At 59.2% G+C, this 18,578-nt stretch overlaps 1 pseudogene; it reads left to right on the plus strand.

Annotated features, from left to right (window-relative positions):
* Positions 1-7,814: 7,814 nt before the first annotated feature.
* LOC141978045 (melanin-concentrating hormone receptor 2-like) lies at positions 7,815-17,896 on the plus strand (annotated as a pseudogene).
* Positions 17,897-18,578: the final 682 nt, after the last annotated feature.

The following is an 18,578-nucleotide window of genomic DNA, read 5'->3' on the forward strand; positions in this document are numbered from 1 at the left end:
AAATAACCCCAGATCCCTCAGGTTTCAGAGTAGCAGCCGTGTTAGTCTGTATTCGCAAAAAGAAAAGGAGTACTTGTGGCACCTTAGAGACTAACCAATTTATTTGAGCATAAGCTTTCGTGAGCTACAGCTCACTTCATCGGATGCAACAGATCCCTCAGCCTCTCCTCATAAATCATGTGCTCCAGCCCCCTAATAATTTTCGTTGCCTTCCGCTGGACTCTCTCCAATTTGTCCACATCTCTTCTGTAGTGGGGGGACCGAAACTGGACCCAATACTCCAGGTGTGACCTCACCAGTGCCAAATAGAGGGGAATAATCACTTTCTTCAATCTGCTGGCAATGCTCCTACTAATACAGCCCAATATGCCATTGACCTTCTTGGCAACAAGGGCACACTGCTGACTCATATCGAGCTTCTCATCCACTGTAACCCCCAGGTCCTTTTCTGCAGAACTGCTGCTTAGCCAGTTGGCCCCCATCCTGTAGGGATTCTTCTGTCCTAAGTGCAGGACTCTGCACTTGTCCTTGTTGAACCTCATCAGATTTCTTTTGGCCCGATCCTCCAATTTGTCTAGGTCCCTCTGTATCCTATTCCTACTCTCCAGCATATCTACCTCTCCCCCGAGTTTAGTGTCACCTGCGAACTTGCTGAGGGTGCAATTAATCCCATCATCCTGAATAAAACCAGCCCCAGAACCGACCCTGGGGGCACTGCACTTGATACTGGCTGCCAACTAGACATTGAGCCGTTGATCACTACCCATTGAGCCCGACAATCTAGCCAGCTTTCTATCCACCTTATAGTCCATTCATCCAATCCATACTCTTTTAACTTGCTGGCAAGAATACTGTGGGAAACCATATCAAAAGCTTTGCTAAAATCAAGGTATATGTAACCCTTCTGCCCGTCAGAGTTGGCAGCAACAAGGGCTGGGTTCAATATCTAGGGGATCCATTCCAATAACACAATGCAAACCGGCTCGAGCCCCCACCCAGTGACCTGGGACAAATATATACCACCCCTGCTGGGCGCCTCCAAGAGGCAATACTTCCCCTCTCGCAAGCACATAGTCTGAGTGTAGCAAAAAGCCTTTTAATAACAGAGAGAAACAATGTGGCATTATGTTGGGGAAACACCACCAACAGGATTCATAACACAACCCATGAGCAAAAAACCCACCCCAAGCAAATTGGGGCATGCCCCTTTCCCTTCGGTTCTTGAGTCCAGCAACCCCAAATCACCCAAAGTCCCAAAAGTCCAATGACCCAGAAGTCTGTCCCTGGTCAGGGCAGCCCCAGAGTTCAAAAGTTTATCTGCAGAGCTTTACCTCCCAACCTGGGTGGAGATGGGGTGGGGGAGAGAGGTAAGGGGCACCTTACATGATCTGAAGCTGACTGCCCCACAGCTCCATAGGCCTTCGCTCCACCAGCCGCCCCACGAACTGCTTTGCTCGGCTCCGCTCCACTGCTCCACCAGCCGGTCCACAAACTGCTCCGCTCCACCTCCCACAAGCAGCTCCCGCTGTCCAATGAACTGCTCTACCAGCCTGTCCACAAGGCACTCCAGCCGTCCCACAAACTGCTCCACAATATATCTTCAGGCTCCCTCTCTACTTAACACAACGCTCAGTGATTTCAGCTCTTTAGTGTATTCAGCCTGTAGTAGGGGAGCCTCAGTGCTGGTGCACCATTAGCCCAAAGTGAATTCAGCTCAGCAGCCTGTAACTAGACTCCTAATGGAATCAAAATTAGCTCTGATATTCCACAGCAGAGAGAGGAGAAAGTGCAATTAGCATGTAAGGCCCTTACCCAGGGGCCAATGCCCCCAAGTATTAATACTTATCCCCAGCCGCTCTTAATTCACAGAGTTTTGGAACCCATGACCCTTGCCTAGCGAGTGCTACTTAGTTGATGGTGAGTCCCTCCATCATAACAAAAGGCCAAGTACAGTTCCAAGCACAGTTCCAATAATCAGGGTAATAACAATTTATTCTTCCTGCCCCAATAACAGAGACACTGGGGATCCCACAGCAGCCAAAGTGACTATTTGGGCAGCTATGGCCTCATTCTAGGCGGGGTGGGTGTGCCTATGCAAATGAGATCAGCCCCTGAAGTTCTTTTCCACAACTTGCCACACCTCACCACCAGATGTCAGGGTGGAGCTCATCCTGACACTGCTTACATCTATCACATCCACTGCTTTCCCCATATCCACAAGAGACCGTTATCTCATCATAGAAGGCAATCAGGTTGGTCAGGCATGACTTGCCCTTGGTGAATCCATGCTGACTGTTCCTGATCACCTTCCTCTCCTCCAAGTGGTTCAAAATGGATTCCTTGAGGACCTGCTCCATGATTTTGCCAGGGACTGAAGTGAGGCTGACTGGTCTGTAATTCCCTGGCTTCTCTTTTTTTCCCTTTTTAAAATATGGGCACTATATTTGCCTTTTTCCAATCGTCCAGGACCTCCCCTAGTCACCATGAATTTTCAAAGATAATGGCCAGTGGCTCTGCAATCACATTAGCCAACTCCCTCAGCACCCTTGGATGCATTAGATCTGGACCCAGGGACTTCTGCACGTCCAGCTTTTCTAAATAGTCCTTAACCTGTTCTTTCACACCTTCTGGGTGTGGTGTTCTGTCCCATCTAGTGGCACCAAGACCACTTAGAGAGAGTTAAATGAGCCTGCTCTACACACTTACCTAAATAGCCAGTTGGCTTTTAGCTCATGCAGTAGAGGCTCATGCACTAAGCTCCAGAGGTCCCTGGTTCAATCCCACCCGCCGACGACCGGGGTCTGTTGGCATTATACCACTGCCACGGTCCCTTGTTTCTCGCCCCATCTGTGCTGCTGCCCAGGGCTGGATTAACCTTTTTGGGCCCAGCGCCAAACCTATTTGTGGGCCCCCATGGGGGCAAAGGAGCATGGCCTGTGGAGGTCGATCCCCAGAGCAAGGTGACAGCCAGGGCCAATGGGGCATAGCTTTCCAAGCAGGTGCTTGGGGCGTCAATGAGCATGGGGCAGCAGTCCGTGTCCTGCGGCGGCAATTCGGCGGCAGCTTTGCCTCTCTTCCCGCTGCAGTGGTTTTTGTGCGGCAGCTCCGCCACTCTTCTGGGGGCGGCGGCAATTCGGTGGCAACTGCTTGGGGTGGCAAAATTGGTAAAGCCGCCCCTGGTGGTGGGGCCTGCCCTGCTCCACACAGCCCAGTGCAAGGGCACTGTATACAAGCGGGCAGTTGCCAGATGCACACTGGCCCTCCCAGCCCCGTGCTGCCAGCGTGCCCCTTCCTTTCGGGGGTGGGCCCATGCCGTGCCACACAGCCCCCGACTCCCTATGCCCAGAGTCCCCCGGAACTGCTATGCCCAGCAGCCCCCCCCATAGACCCTCCACCACAAATGCACAGCGACCTGCACACCCCCACCCCTGCCCAGCACCCCCCCCACACAGCCGCACCACTACTGCCCAATGCGCTTCCCCCAGCCCACCACCACAACTACACAGCCCCCCACTCAGACCCCACACTGCCCAGCATCCCAACACACAGACCTCCCCCACCACTGCCCAAAGGACCCCCCCCGCAGACCTCCAGAGACCCACTCCCTCACATCCTGCCCCCCAGCCACACTCTGCTGGCAGCGCAGCTGGGGCTGGTCCAGCCTCTCGGGAGTGGCGCGATTAGCCAGGTCAGGGTCTGCCCCCAGCCCTGGCCGGACTCCCCCAGGACTCACTTGCGTCCCCATTTGGCCAGGACAGTTCCCTTTTTAAGCTCTGTCCCAGCCGTCCTGACTTTTTTGACAAAAACAGGCATTTATCCGGTTTGCTCTTGCCAACTGGTCAACTGGCAAGAGCAAATGAACAAATGCCCAGTTTACCAAAACAGTCCAGTGCGCCCCCCCAGCGGGACATGGAGGAACATGTGTGGGGGGGGGGGGTGGCGACGCGAGGTGTCAGGCAGCAGGGCTTGTGGGAGTCAGCCCCAGGTAGAATGGAGCTTGTGGGGGTTAGGGTCCAGCCCCAGCCCCTGCCAGCAGTGTGGGGAGGGTGTCAGCCCCAGCTCCTGGCAGTGGTGCGGGGAACTGGGGCGAGGGAGGGGTCAGCCCCAGTCTTGGCAGCGGCATGCGGGGCTCAGGGAGTGGGGGGGTCAGCCTCTGGCTGCGGTGTGGGGAGCTGTGGGGGAGGGATCAGCCCCAGTGGCGGATTTAGAGTTAGTGGGGCCCTGTGCTCAGCTTCATTGTTGGGGCCCCTCCTTGGGACCCAGCCAAGAAAAAGAACATTCGCTCTTTTCTCCCCCCGGCCCCATTTTTCATCCTTTTTTCTTTCCTCCTCCTCCTATAAGTAATAGCAAGTAATTGAAAATAAAGTGAGGGACCTTGACTGGTTTTGTAGTCTAAGTTGTTTTTTCACAGACCACTTGAAAATCACTGAGGGTCTCGGCAGACCACTTAATGATCTTTCCAAATACTGTTTTTGCCAGTTAGCTAACTAGTGTGAAGCGCTTTGGAGAAGAGCCCTTTATAAAAAACAAATATGTAAAAAAGCAATGGGTTTCAGGGTCTGGCCAGGCCTAAGAGTGCGGGAGGGGGCTTGGGGCCAGGGGGCAGGGTCAGGGAGGAAGTCAGGGTGTGGGAGGGGGCTCGGGGCCAGGGGCGCAGGGTCTGGGAGGAAGTCAGGGTGCAGGAGGGGGCTCGGGGCCGGGGGGCAGGGTCTGGGAGGAAGTTAGGGTGTGGGAGGGGGCTCGGGGTTGGGGCAGGGGGTTGGGGTGTGGAGTGCTTACCTGGGGCAGCTACTGTTTGGTGCGAGGGGTGCAGGTGGGGATGTGGGGGGGGAGGGCAGGAGTCAGGGAGGGCAGGGTGTTTGTGAGAGGGGTGCAGGAGTTGGCTAGGAGTGTGTGAGGGGGTGCAGGAATCAGGGAGAGCAGGGGGCTGGGGTGCAGGGGCTGGGAGGGAGTTAGGGTGCATGAGCGCACTGGGGGTTGGGGTGCAGGGTCTGGCCAGGAGTTAGGATGCAGGAGGGAGCTCAGGATTAAGGCAGGAGGTTGGGGTGTGGAGCACTTACCTGGGGCAGCTCCCATTTAGTGCGAGGTGGGAATGTGGGGGGGAGGGCAGGAGCTCCTGTTTGGTGCTCAGTGTGGGTGGGGTGGGATGTGGGGGGTGCAGGAGTCAGGGAGGGCAGGGGGTTGGGGGTGTGAGCTGGGGTAGTGGGGGTGCTCCCAGGCCCCTACCCTACCCCAGGCCCCTGCCCTGAGCGGTTCACGGCAGGGGGCTGGGGGGGTATGTGTAGGGGGAGTACGGAGCCCCCCTTTTCTCTACCCTGCCCCCGCCTCTTTTCCACCTCCTCCCCCTCCCTCCCAGAGCAACCTGGGGAGGGGCGGGAATGCAGCGTGCTCGGGGGAGGGGAGAGCTTCAGCAGGAGCCCCAGGAGCCGTCAGGACCAAGCTTCTGCCCCTGCAGCTGCCTGGCCCTAGGGCCTCCTGTCCTTAGGGGCCCCGTGCCAGGGCATCCTGTGTTTCACTGTAAATCCACCTCTGCCATCCACGCAGGGTAATTGTCGGTCGTAATGACCAAGCCCCTGCCTGCCTGGTGGGGGTTCCCTGTGCTGCTATGAGGCCTAGATCCCAGTAACCTGAGGAGGCTGGAGACCTGGCATGGGGCTGAATCCCTCCCTTCCTTGGGCAAATCCCGAATGCAGGGATTCTCCACCAGTGCAATCTGGGGGCAAGAAGCCACCCTCTTCAGGCCCAGCTAAGCCAGACACAATCTCTCTCTCTCTGCTCAGGCCAACGTCTCAGTTCCTGTTTGTAGCTCGCACCATGGCTCACTCCTGGTGCTGGTGGCTCACTCCTGCACCCTGGCAGACCCGGAAGCTCCTGCTGGGCTGGAGTTGACTCTGCAACTCTGGAAATCAACTCCTCTTGGCCTGCAATCCTCAATGCTCCGTGGATGGAGCCATGGCCTGTCTGATGCAGGAGCAGTGGCACCGAGGGCCCGGCCTGGGAGCCAGCAGCAACCAGAAGGTTTGTCTGGGACCAGCAGCTGCAAGTGAGAATAACTTACATGGCCTGAGACATTCACTGTCTTTGATGCAAAATGCAGCCGTCCTTGGAGTGTGGTGCCCACCCCCCAGGCTCCTGGTGGCCCCAGATGCCGTTCCATCCAACACTGCCACACTCTCCAGGGGCTGCCATTTGGCCTGGATCGTGCCCCGGCTCTGCTCAGCGTATGGGAGTAGGAGAGATGCTGGCCCCATTCACGTGTCCCCAGCAGGCAGCTTCACAGTGCCCGGTTCCTGTGCTAGGGAGCAGCCTCCACTGGGGAGCTGGCACCTGCCTCATAGTCTCACAGTGCCCGTGCCCTGACCCTGACCCCACCCCCCAGCGGCTAGCAGAGAGGGGAACCAAAAACCGCTCTGCCGTCGGCCATGCCCTGCCCCTCTGAGCCTGCAGGGGGTTAGCGCCCCTGCAACCAGCAGTCACTAGAGTGCTGAGTGTCTGGCCCCACGCTGGCAGGGGGGAGATGTCACAGGGCGGCTCATCTGTGAAGGTAGGCACGGCTTGGGGATTCCAAACCCCTGGATGGTGGGGAGCGGGAGAGCTGGCAGTGCCCCTGCAGTGCGGGGAAGAGCCCCAAAACTGGAGGCATCGGGGAGCCTCCAACTTTCCAGACAATCCAGTTACCCAGGCATGCACCTCTCCCTCTGGCCAGGCTGAAAGTTACGGGGGTGCCTGCTCCTGCTACACTAAGGGATGTGGGTGTGAACTGGGCCACCAGCTCACCACCGGCTCGGAAAGACCAGGGGGGTGTTTGCTGGTTTCTTAAGCAGGGTTGAATTGCTGGGTGCAGGGGACAGTGGGTTCCCGCTCCCCCAGTGCACTGTCCCCCATTCCCTCTGGGCTGCATTCGCCCCCCGTGCCCCCACCTTCCCTGACGGCTGCACTGTCTCCCCTCCCTTCCATCTGCATTGTCGCCCCTGCCCCCCAAACTGTATTCTGCCCTCAACCCGGCTGCACTGTGCCCCCCTGCCTGGCTGCACTGTCTCCCTCCCCCAGTCTGCATTGTCGCCCCTGCCCCCCCCCCCACGGCTGTATTCTGCCTCCAACCCCCCACACACACACACCCGGCATGCATTCTCCCCACCGACCGGCTGCGCTACGCCATGCCCTTTCCCCAGTGGAAGCCTTGGCAGGCGGCTGTCTCTGGGCGCCCGCCCGCTGAGTTTCCCATGCTGGGAGCTGGGGGCGCGGACACGGGCTGGCTGCGCGGATCTGTTTGCGGGGGGGGCTCCGCGAGCCTCTGCCCGTGCCCTGGGCGCTGGGGTGGCTCCATCCGCTGGCGCCGTCTGCGCAGCTCGGCCGGGGAGGTCTCCAGGATCCAGGCACCGGTGAGTGGCCGAGGCGGTTCCCGGCAGGGGCAGGTGGCCCCGGATCCGCGGGGATCGGGCCCAGCCGCGCAGCGCCCCGGGGAAGGCGCCCTGCTGGGCGTCATCTGGCCGCGCAGCTCCCGGGGGCTGGATCCGGGGCTCAGCGAGGCTGGGGGTCCCCTCCGGTGCCTTTAAGTGTGGGGGGTGACGGGGCGCCGCAGCCCCCCCCGCCGCCTGAGGACGGCCGTGGGGAGCGGGCAGCAGCTAGCCGGGGAGCCCTCGTGGGGACGCTAGCTGAGGGGTCCCCGTCTAGGGGCCACCCCTGTTCCCAGGGGCCCGCTCCTGGGCCAACAGCACAGCCCCAAGTGCTGGCAGGAGAAGGGGGCTGGTGCATGCTGGGTCCATCCTTGGGCACCCCCTGATCCAGACTGGGTGCCCCCCCCAGCAGTGGCCATGCCAGAGTTCTCGGGGGAGCCTCGGGAGCTGCATGCCAATGCCTCGCGCCCAGGGTCAGTTGTGGCTGCTCTGCTGGACAGCTGGACTTAGCCCTGGGCCTGAACGTCTTCTCTGGCGCTCTGCACACTGGGCCCCCCCAACCTCTCCCTGAGGCCGTGCGAGCTGGAGCTGCTGGGCTCACTGCCCCTGGACGCCAAGGGGCCTGCGGCCTGGGGCAGCCTCCTGGGGCCAGCCCTGTCACTGGTGCTGCCTGTGGTGTACGCCCTCATCTGTGGCTACGGCGTCCTGGCCAATGGGCTGGTGATCTCCATCATGCTGAGCTGCAAGCACAAACTGGTGTCGGACGTCTACACCCTGAACCTGGCCATGGCTGACCTGCTCTTCCTGGTGGGGATGCCCTTCTGTGATGAAGTGGGACTGTTCTTAATGTTTCCTCTGAATAGTGTGGGGGTGCCTCAGTTTCCCCTAGGCAGTTCTTAAGTATCTAGGGGGTGGGATAAGGGTGTATGATCGTTGCAGAGCCCTAGAGGGCAGGTGTGTGCAGGGGTCTGGACACAGAAAATGGCCGACACCCTGTTTCCCGGTAACTGATGGCCTGGGCCCTTCCCCCCTGCAAGGTGAGAGCTAAAGGGGTGGAGAACAAAGGAATCAGGTGACCTCCTGGCCCAGGAAAGGGACAAAGCCCAGAGGAGAAGGGGCTGGAGGGAGTTTCAGTTTGAGGCTGGCTGGGGACATGGAGTGAAGTACAGATGTGGTTGTCTGGCTCACTGCCCTCCAAAATAGACCCAGCTGAGGGGTCCTGTTCTCTGCACCTACAAGCTCTGTGTTAGACCATGTTCCTGTCATCTAATAAACCTCTGTTTTACTGGCTGGCTGAGAGTCACGTCTGACTGCGGAGTTGGGGTGCAGGACTCTCTGGCTTCCCCAGAGGGTGGACTCGCTGGGGGAAGCGCACGGAGGGGCAGAGGATGCTGAATGCTCCGAGGTCAGACCCAGGAAGGTGGAAGCTGTGTGTCCTGCAGACAGACTGCTCACAGAAAGGAGACTCCCCCAGAGTCCTGACTGGCTTCGTAGGGAGCAGTTCCGGAGCATCGCCCAGGGACTCTGTGACAACTGGTGGCAGAGGTGGGATGTACTGCACCCCATGGATGGCGCTTCCTGCAGTAAGTGACTGGGGAGCAGTAAAACAAAGGGGGATTGACGAGGACCAGGCGTGCTGAAGGCTCAGAGAGGAGTGGTTTCAGGGGGCGGTTAACCCCTGGGAGTGTGTGACCAGCGAGAAGGACTGTGCAGTAATGGGGTCCCCCTGGGGACTGTGGTAAGCAGTCTCAGGGGTGGAGGAGCCTGCGGCTTGGCCCTGGGAGAGAGAAGGACTTTTGCAGTAATAGGGTCCCCTGGGGATTGCAGTGAGCGGTCCCAGGGGCGGAGGAGTCTGCAGCTCGACCCTGGCAAAGAGGAGGTGACCTCGAGAAGGGCTGGCACCCTAGGGGTTCTCCCTGGAAACCGTGGGGAGCTGAGAGCACACAGGCCTGTGAGTCCACAACAACTTGGGAAGAGCGGAGTGATGGCCTGTCACCGTCTCCTTAAGAAGGACATTGTAACCCTGTGCAGAAAGAAAGGGTTGAGCATTGGAAAGTTCACCAAAGCAGAGTTAATTGTGCAGCTGGAGGAGGATGACCACTCTAAGGAACAGATTCCTGACCCCAAATGGGGCTATAGCAGGATCTGGGAGCAGCTGGAGTGGGAGCCAGGCATCGCCAAGACTCCTGTCCCCGACCAGACGAGGGTCTTCACGATCGGGTTCCCCATCCGGGGATCAGAGATGGATGGGATTGGAGCTGAGTCCGAGAGAGCAAGCGGACTGTGAGAGACAGTGAGAGCCCGAGAAAAGAGCTGCAGAAGCAGCAGCAGCATGAACTGGGGATGGGGGAACGGAGAGGCATAGGGGACCTCCCCGGGGTGAGTGGTAATAGACCCCGGGGTGCCAGTTCTGCAGGGAACCTCGAGACTAAATTGCTGCCCCTGGTTAAGGAGGGGCGGGATGTGGATGCCCACCTCACTGCCTTTGAGCAGGCTGGCGATTTGAACCAGGGGGACCCTGCCGAAAAGCCCTGGTGTCTAGCTCCCTTGCTGGGTCCCAAGGCCATAGACTCCATCAGCCAGATGGGTGGGGAGGTGGACAGGCTCCCACTCCTGACCCCAACCTATATGTCTGTGTGGAGTTTCCTGGGGCCAGGCCCCTTGGACCTCCAGTGGGAGCGGAAAGTGATGGTCAATGGGGAGACATTCCTGGGGTGGCGAGATCCTGGGACAGAGAGAACTGTTGTCAGGCCCTGGGTGGTGCAGCCTCAGATGCTGAGGGGCTGTGTGAGCTGGGTGAGGATCCCAGGGACGAAGCCCCTCGCCCTGCCTATGGCCCAGATCCCTGTGTAGACCCAGGAGGGGTGGGGCTGGCTGGTTGTTGGGGTTCTCCAGGATACCAGCTGCGAGACCCTGTTGTGGAGTGACTGTGTCTCTTTGGGACAGGATCCAGGCCTTGCTCTGGTAACTGCCAAGGGTTTGAATTTGAATCCAGGGAACCAATCGGTGGAGAGGGAAATGCTCAGTGAAAATGCAGATGACCTGGCTGGCAGGGGGAGGAGCTGCTAGGTTCAGGCTACCTGCCTGCCTGTAACCAGACCCCTGGGGCTCTCCGCCCCCCTTGCACACCGGAGAGGGGGCTCCCACTGGCTCTGATGCAGTGAGGAAAGCAGTGAACTCGCCGCCTACCCCCATTGGGACAGCAAGGGCAGCGCTGAGCAAGGGGGGAGACACAGGCAGGGCAGGGTATCTGTTGGGAGTGGCAAGGTGCTTGGTAAGGAAAGTTTGGATGAGCCTAGGTGGCCTTGTGAGCTGATGGCTGTGTCTAGTCAGCAGGTGGGAAGGCGAGGAGAGTGGAAGATGAGTGTCCCTGGACCTTACCTGTTAGCTGGGTGGAGAATTGTGACAGTGAAGGAAGTGTGCCTGTGTCTGTCTGGGGTATTGACTTGCCAATGGAGGGAGCTACCCCGGTCTCCAAGCAGTTGTCTGTGACCAGCCTTGTGTGCTGGGACCAGGGGAATGAGATCCCAAGCTGTGTGTCTGGGAAAGGAGAAAGTGTGTCCGGCTCTTCTTTGTCTGTGGAGCAGACAGAAGGGGCCTTTCAGCCTGTGATGGTTGAGGGTAGTGCAGTTGTCTCAGAGTTGGTTCTGGATTCAACTAAAGCCCAGGAAGGGAATGGTCCTAAGTTTGTGTCTGCTCGGGAGAATGGCCCTGTAACTAGGTCGCATCCAGTTAGTGTCTATGCAAAATCCCAGAGACCAGACAATTCTGGTCCTTGTATTTTGCCTGTTGCTAGTGTGTTGTTGAGAAAGGGTGCAGCAACTCTGTCTAATCAGGGTGAGATCCTAGCCAGGGCACAAGGAGAGCATGAAGGTGATGTGATTGTGTTACCTACTGAGGGTGTGGAAACCTGTAGCAAGAAGGAAAAGATTCCTGAACTTGTGTGTGGCAAAGGGAAGGAGAATGCTTCTGACCTTTTATCTAGGAAGTCTGTAAGTTTGCCTGAAAGGGGATTGTGTAGGAATCCGCCAGATGGGCCAGAGGTAATTCTGGATGTAAGGGAGACCCAGAAAGAGTCTGTTGTTGCTCCAGAAAGTGTTCCTCTAGAGCAAGCCCTAGGTGAAGAGGGTAAGAGCAGAATTTCTGTGAGGGGTGAATTGTTGCATAGAAAAGCCCCTAGGGAAAGGAATCCTCATGGAGTCTTTGCAAGCAGTTTACTGCAACTGAAAGGTGTGAAAGTGATTTAATCAAGAAAGTTTCAGTTCCTAACAGCCAGAAATTTTCGGTTGTGAATGAAGCCACTGACTTTCCTGTTGAAAGATCCAGTGTGGATAGCTTTAAGAAGGTCTCAGATGGAGTGAAAGCTGTTAAGAAAGTTAAACAGTCCTATAACCATGTGGCTATGTTTGGCCAGCTTGTTGGGGAGAAGACCCAATCCCAGTTTGACCACCTGGGGTTTTGGGGTGGCCAAAGGGCACGGGCCGCATAAACCTTCCCACATGCAGCCTGCGAGTGCTATCGACCACCCCAGACCTAAGGGAGGGCGTGAAAATGGACTGTCCTGGTGTAACTCCCCACCAAGGAATGGGAGAGATGCTGGGGCATCCATGTGAATGTTGGTGGCTTCGAACTTCCCCAGGTCACTGGCTAAAGTGACCCCGCTCAGTTCGATCTCGAAGGGGGGAGAGATGTGACAAAGTGGGACTGTTCTTAATGTTTCCTCTGAATAGTGTGGGGGTGCCTCAGTTTCCCCTAGACAGTTCTTAAGTATCTAGGGGGTGGGATAAGGGTGTATGATCGTTGCAGAGCCCTAGAGGGCAGGTATGTGCAGGGGTCTGGACACAGAGAATGGCCGACACCCTGTTTCCCGGTAACTGATGGCCTGGGCCCTTCCCCCCTGCAAGGTGAGAGCTAAAGGGGTGGAGAACAAAGGAATCAGGTGATCTCCTGGCCCAGGAAAGGGACAAAGCCCAGAGGAGGAGGGGCTGGAGAGAGTTTCAGTTTGAGGCTGGCTGGGGACATGGAGTGAAGTACAGATGTGGTTGTCTGGCTCACTGCCCCCCAAAATAGACCCAGCTGAGGGGTCCTGTTCTCTGCACCTACAAGCTCTGTGTTAGACCATGTTCCTGTCGTCTAATAAACCTCTGTTTTACTGGCTGGCTGAGAGTCACGTCTGACTGCGGAGTTGGGGTGCAGGACTCTCTGGCTTCCCCAGAGGGTGGACTCGCTGGGGGAAGCGCACAGAGGGGCAGAAGATGCTGAATGCTCCGAGGTCAGACCCAGGAAGGTGGAAGCTGTGTGAGCTGTGTGTCCTGCAGACAGTCTGCTCACAGAAAGGAGACTTCCCCAGAGTCCTGCCTGCCTTCATAGGGAGCAGTTCCAGAGCATCGCCCAGGGACTCCGTGACACCTTCATCATCCACCAGCTTGTCCAGGAGCGTGGCTGGATCTTCAGGGACTTCCTATGCCGTGCTGTCACCACCATCGACCTCAACAACCAGTTCACCAGCGTGGCCATCGTTGCCATGCTCTGCGTGGACAGGTACCCACCAGGGCCCTCTCTGCAGCACGGTCCTGGCCCCATGGGGTGTCCTGTTTTCCCTTTGGAAATATGGTCACCTTACTTCTGGGCAGCCAATCTGGCCTCTAGACTGGGGTTAGCTAGTGTCGCTCTCACAGCTGCGGTGTTGGCAGCCATGGCCCAGGCTGTAGTCCTGCGGACAAGCCCCCCAAAGACTGGGCTCAGACAGGGCCCGAATGGCGGCAGGGCTGGAATACTGGAGGTGGAGGGAACAGGGATAGAATAGTGGGAGGGCTTCAGGATATAGGCAAAGCTAGGGGATGGCAGGGCTGGAATGGGAGGGAGGGGGGTGCCACAAGGCAGAGAGGGAGTTGGGGGGGGGCAGGGCAGAAAGGGGGGAAGTTGGGCCCCAGCAAACCTCCCTGCCCAGCACCCTCAGCTAGTGTTGAGCTGGCATAGGGGGTCTGCACCCCCTGCTCAGGGCCTGTGGATAGGGACCACCAGCATCAGCACTTGGGTCATTGTTTCCTGGCCTCTCCAAGCTGGGGCAGCTGGGAACTCTGTCCCCTCTTTGAAACGTGGGGCACAACAGCTGCTGTACGCTCCCTGTCTTGTCCCCAGCCCCATTGTCACCCCTAGATCCCCCTGCCTTACCCCCCCATCCTGTCCCGTGCCCCCTGATGGCCACTCTCTCCCCAGGTATGTGGCAGTGGTGTACTCGTCCACAGTGAGCCAGAAGCGGACGCTGCGCAGCGCGGCGCTGATCAAGGCCGGCGTGTGGGCCAGCAGCCTGGTGATGGCCACGCCAGCCATGCTGTACGCCCGGGTGCAGCGGGAGAACCAGAAGGAGCTGTGCCTCATGGACTTGCCAGGCCCCAGCAGCCTGTACTGGTACATGCGCTACCAGTCACAGGCAACCTTCCTCCTGCCGCTGCTGGTGATCACAGTGCTGTACTCCCTCACCCTACACCACCTGCTCCAGGCCATGTGCCGTGCACAGCGGTGCTGCTCAGCCCGCAGCCGGCGAGTCACCCGCATGGCGCTTACCATCATCGCTGCCTTCCTCATCTGCTGGACACCCTTCCACGTGGTGCAGCTGGTCAACCTGACGGCTGCCCCCTCCGCTGCCTCCTTCTACCTGAACCAGCTCACCATCTGCCTCAGCTACGCCCACAGCTGTGTCAGCCCTGTCTTCGTCCTCTTCTGCACTGAGTTCTTCTGTGAGCGGGTGGCCCACTCCAGGTGGGGGTGGGGCACAGGCTGCTGGCGACGGGGTTTAACCATGGGACTGGGGTGGGGGTTGTGGGGGATGATGCCACAGGTGTGCTCATGGCTCCATCAGGCCCCCTACAGGGTAGGGCAGGAATTGCCTTCTCTCCCCACCTACCTTTCCTTTGCTCGTGACTCAACCCCTGCTTTCAGCCCCCCTTCCTGGGCAATGCCCCCAACCCAGCTTCGCCCCACCCCAGTGCAGAGGTAGGGCTCTGTGACTCGTGCCTGGCCTTGAAGGTGCTCTGCAGGAAGCCCAGCCCAGCCCTGCCCTGCCCTGCCTCGCCTCACTGGCCAAGTCAGGCACAGAACCTGCATCCCTGCAATCTGCATCCCCAGGGAGACATGCTGTATTTGCTCCTCTCAGAAAGCCCCTGCAAGGGCTGCAATCCCTGGATCTTTGCTGGGGATGATCAAAAGCCAGGCAGCTCCTTGGTATGCACCCCCTCCACCCTCCATCTCCTGTTCTAGTCCTCACATCTGGCCATAGCCCAGCTCCCACTCCAGGTGTGAGTGCATCCTGGTGAGTGAGCCCAGGATTGGGTCCTGCTCCTGGCATGGGCAACGAGCCCAGGGTTCGGGCCCTACTCCCAGCATGGGGGTCGGGTCCCGTTCCAGATGTGGCTGGTGAGCCTGGGGGTCAGGCCCCGTTCCTGGCATGGGCAGTGAGTCTGAGGGTCAGACCCCATTCCAGGTATCGGCAGTGCGCCTGGGGGTCGGGCCCCGTTGCTGGCATTGGGGGTGAGCCCAAGGGTCAGACCCTGATCCCGGCGTGGGCGGTGAGCCTGGAAGTCAGACCCTGTTCCTGGCATGGGCAGTGAGCCCGGAGGTTGGGCCCCATTCCTAGTGTGGGCAATGAGCGCAGAGGTCAGGCCCTGTTCCAGGGGTGGGCAGTGAGCCCAGGGGTCGGGCCTCGCTCCCGGAGTGGGCTGTGAGCCCAGAGTCGGGCCCTGTTCCCGGCATGGGCAGTGAGCCTGGAGGTCGGGCCCTGTTCCCGGTGTGGGTGGTGAGCCCAGGGGTCAGGTCCTGTTCCCGGTGTGGGCGGTGAGCCCAGGGGTCAGGCCCTACTCCCGGCGTGGTGTTGTGACCCTGGGTGTTGGGCCCCGTTCCCGGTGTGGGCAGTGAGCCTGGAGGTCAGGCCCTTTTCCTGGTGTGGGCAACAAGCGCGGCGGTCAGGCCCTGTTCCAGGGGTGGGCAGTGAGCCTGGGGGTCGGGCCCCGTTCCCAGCATGGGCTGTGAGCCCGGAGGTCGGGCCCTGTTCCTGGTGTGGGCAGTGAGCCCGGAGGTCGGGCCCTGTTCCCGGCATGGGTGGTGAGCCTGGAGGTCAGGCCCTGTTCTTGGTGTGGGCGATGAGCCCAGGGGTCGGGCGTGGGCTGGAAGCTCGGGGGTCAGGCCCCACTACTGGCATGGGGTATGAACCTGGAGGTTGGGCCCCGTTCCAGTATGAGCGGTGAGCCCGGGGCTCGGGCCCCACTCCCGGCATGGGTTTTGAACCTGGAGGTTGGGTCCCGTTCCCAGTATGAGCGGTGAGCCTGGAAGTCAGGCCCTTTTCCCGATGTGGGCAATGAGCGCAGAGGTCGGGCCCTGTTCCAGGGGTGGGTGGTGAGCCCAGGGGTTAGGTCCATCCCTCATTCAGGGCTTTTGAAGTTTCAGTCCAATCCCCCAAGTTGGAGAACTGCCCTTGTCTGGGAGCTGCCCCGACCTCTGACCCCAGGCCTCCTTTTGTCCTCCCCTGTGTCAGCAGCCTATGGGAGACCTTGAGATCTGCCCCCTCCCCTTGCTGACCTGCCCCCGAACTCCTCAGCCCTCGTGGGTTCTGCTCCCCCATTGACTCTGACTCCTCTGCCCAGCCCTTCCCCCATCAGAGTTCCCTGGGGTCCTCCCCTCTGCTCCTCCATCCCCCCTCCCTTCTGCCCCAAATCCCCCCTTCCCCACAGATAGTGCCCAGCTCTACCACTCCTCCATCCCTGGAATGACACCCCCCCTACCTGCTGTCTCTCCCGGCCCAAGCCTCCAGCACCTCCAGCTCAGTGTCTCCCCAGCACCTTCCTTGGCCTGCACCCCCCATGCCTAGTCATTGGGGGGTCACAGTTCACCTGTTCCTGCCATCTCCCCCACAGTCTGCCCCTTCCCTGCCTGCACCCTGGCCGGGGCAGGACGCTGTTGTTGGTGGGTTTGCAAAGCCCTGGGTGTGTGCGTGGCGCTAGCTGCATAGTAACCCCACTTTCCCCTGCCGTCTCTGCTCCCCTGGCCAGTCTAGTGCCAGCCTGCTTTGTCCTTTCACACCTGGCACATGAGCCTGCACCTCGACAGCTCCTGCCAGCGGCCATATATCTCAGCAGAGCCAGAACTCAGGGTCTGGACAGGGACCCAAGCCTAGGGGATCGCTCTGCCCTCGTGGGATTGGGGTAATGGGGATTTGGGTTTCCTCCCACCGAGCCTTGCCGGTCCATAGGCTCTGGCTCCATGAGCCCCACATCTCCAGCTGGAGCAAATGTTGGGACTGGGGGTGAACCTGGCTCCTGGGGGAGTTCAGCCAGGACTACACGTCCCACTGTAGCTCCCAGCCCCTTCCCACCAGGCAATCAGGGTCCCCCATGCCAGGGTCTGCTGCCTGCTGTGCTGCCCCCTGTTGTCGGCACCCTGCATAACAGCCACCTCCTGCATAGAGGGCTCGCTTGCCAGGGCCAGCTGGAGTAGGAATGGCTGTTAACTGTTCCCCCGCCTCCCATGGGCCAGGGGCAGGAGCCTCAGGTGCAAGGGGCAGCACCACTTCTTGTGTCAAGCAAACAGCTCTGACCTTCCCCTGCCCCCAGGCTGGTGAGATCCTCCCTGTCCCAACCAGACCCCTTCTCTGCCCATACACTGTTGCCGCCCCATTCTTGGACACTCGTCTTCCTGCTGTGTTGCCTGAGCCCTGATGCCAAGCTGTGCCCATGCCATACAGGCAGCTTGGGCATTGGCACACCCCCTGCCAGTGAGATGCTCTTAGTGGCATTAGTTGCTGGGGCTGGGCTCTAGAGAGATCCTTAGTTTCTGGCCTGGATCCCCCCTGGACCCCTTGCATCCTGGCTGCCCATGTGAGAGCGACTCTGTCACCCCTTCCGCAGGTACTGCAGGTTCATTGCCAGGTGGAGGGTGCTGCAAGTGGACACTGCCCTGCCCAGCCAGGAGCTCACCACCACCATCTACAGCCCACAGATGGGCAGCACTGTGGCCCAGTGCTGCCGGCACCCCTTCAGCACCGAGCAGCTGCCATGCTCCGTGACCGAGGCCAGTGTCACCGTCAATGGGCAGGAGGAGCACCGCGCCTTCTAGAAGCCTCCATGCTGCCAGAGAACTGACCTCAGTTGGAGCCTACGGATGGCCCCTGCTGCTGCAGCATGTCTTGGCAGGTGTGGGGACAGAACCTTGGTGATGCCAGGCCAAGGCAACACGCCAGGGGCCTCAGCCGTGGCTGAGATGGGACTTTTCACCTCCCCATAGGACAATGAAGATTCCTGTCACCAAGGCCGGTGGGAAGAGCCAGTCTAGCTCTACCACCACATATGGGCTGGATGCAGGAATTGCTGGGTGAGGTTCTCTGGCCTGGGTTATGCAGGAGGTCAGAGTGCATGGTTGCGATGGTGCCTCCTGGCCTTACAGTTGGTGGATCTATGAATCAGGAAGTCTGGGCAGGAAATGGCAGTGACAGAAGAGACTTTAATAAAGCAAAAAGAATGCACCCGGGGTGGAGTCTGTGTCACGGAGTGTGGGGGAGTCCAGGCCCTGCACCCCTCTTCCTGGGATTCACTGAGACTCTCAGCCAGCCAGTAAAACAGAAGGTTTATTGGACAACAGGAACACAGTCCAAAACAGAGCTTGTGGGTACACCCAGGACCCCTCAGTCAAGTCCTTCTGGGGGAGCAGGGAACTTAGACCCCCCTGCGTTCCACCACCCAGCCCCAAACTGAAACTAAACCCCCCCAGCAGGCTCCCTTCTGCCGCCTGTGTCCACATTCCTGGGCAGAGGTGTCACCTCCCCCTCCTGGCTCAGGTTACAGGCTCTCAGGTCTCCCATCCCCAGGGCACATTCCCAGGTCAACACTCCCCCCTCCCTGCTGCGTCACATCCTCACAGTAAAAAGAAAAGGAGTACTTGTGGCACCTTAGAGACTAACCAATTTATTTGAGCATGAGCTTTCGTGAGCTACAGCTCACTTCATCGGATGCATACTGTGGAAACTGCAGAAGACATTATATACACACTGAGACCATGAATCACCTTCACTTGCCTGTCTGTCACGTCGTCCCCCCCCCCCCGGGATACCCACAGTGTGCAACACTCAACCGCTGCACATCACACGGGCACACAATACCTGCACTCGGGCATACTCCACATACCCCCCCCCCC

The sequence above is a fragment of the Natator depressus genome, chromosome 26 (genome assembly GCF_965152275.1).
Source record: "Natator depressus isolate rNatDep1 chromosome 26, rNatDep2.hap1, whole genome shotgun sequence".
Classification (NCBI taxonomy): domain Eukaryota; kingdom Metazoa; phylum Chordata; order Testudines; family Cheloniidae; genus Natator; species Natator depressus.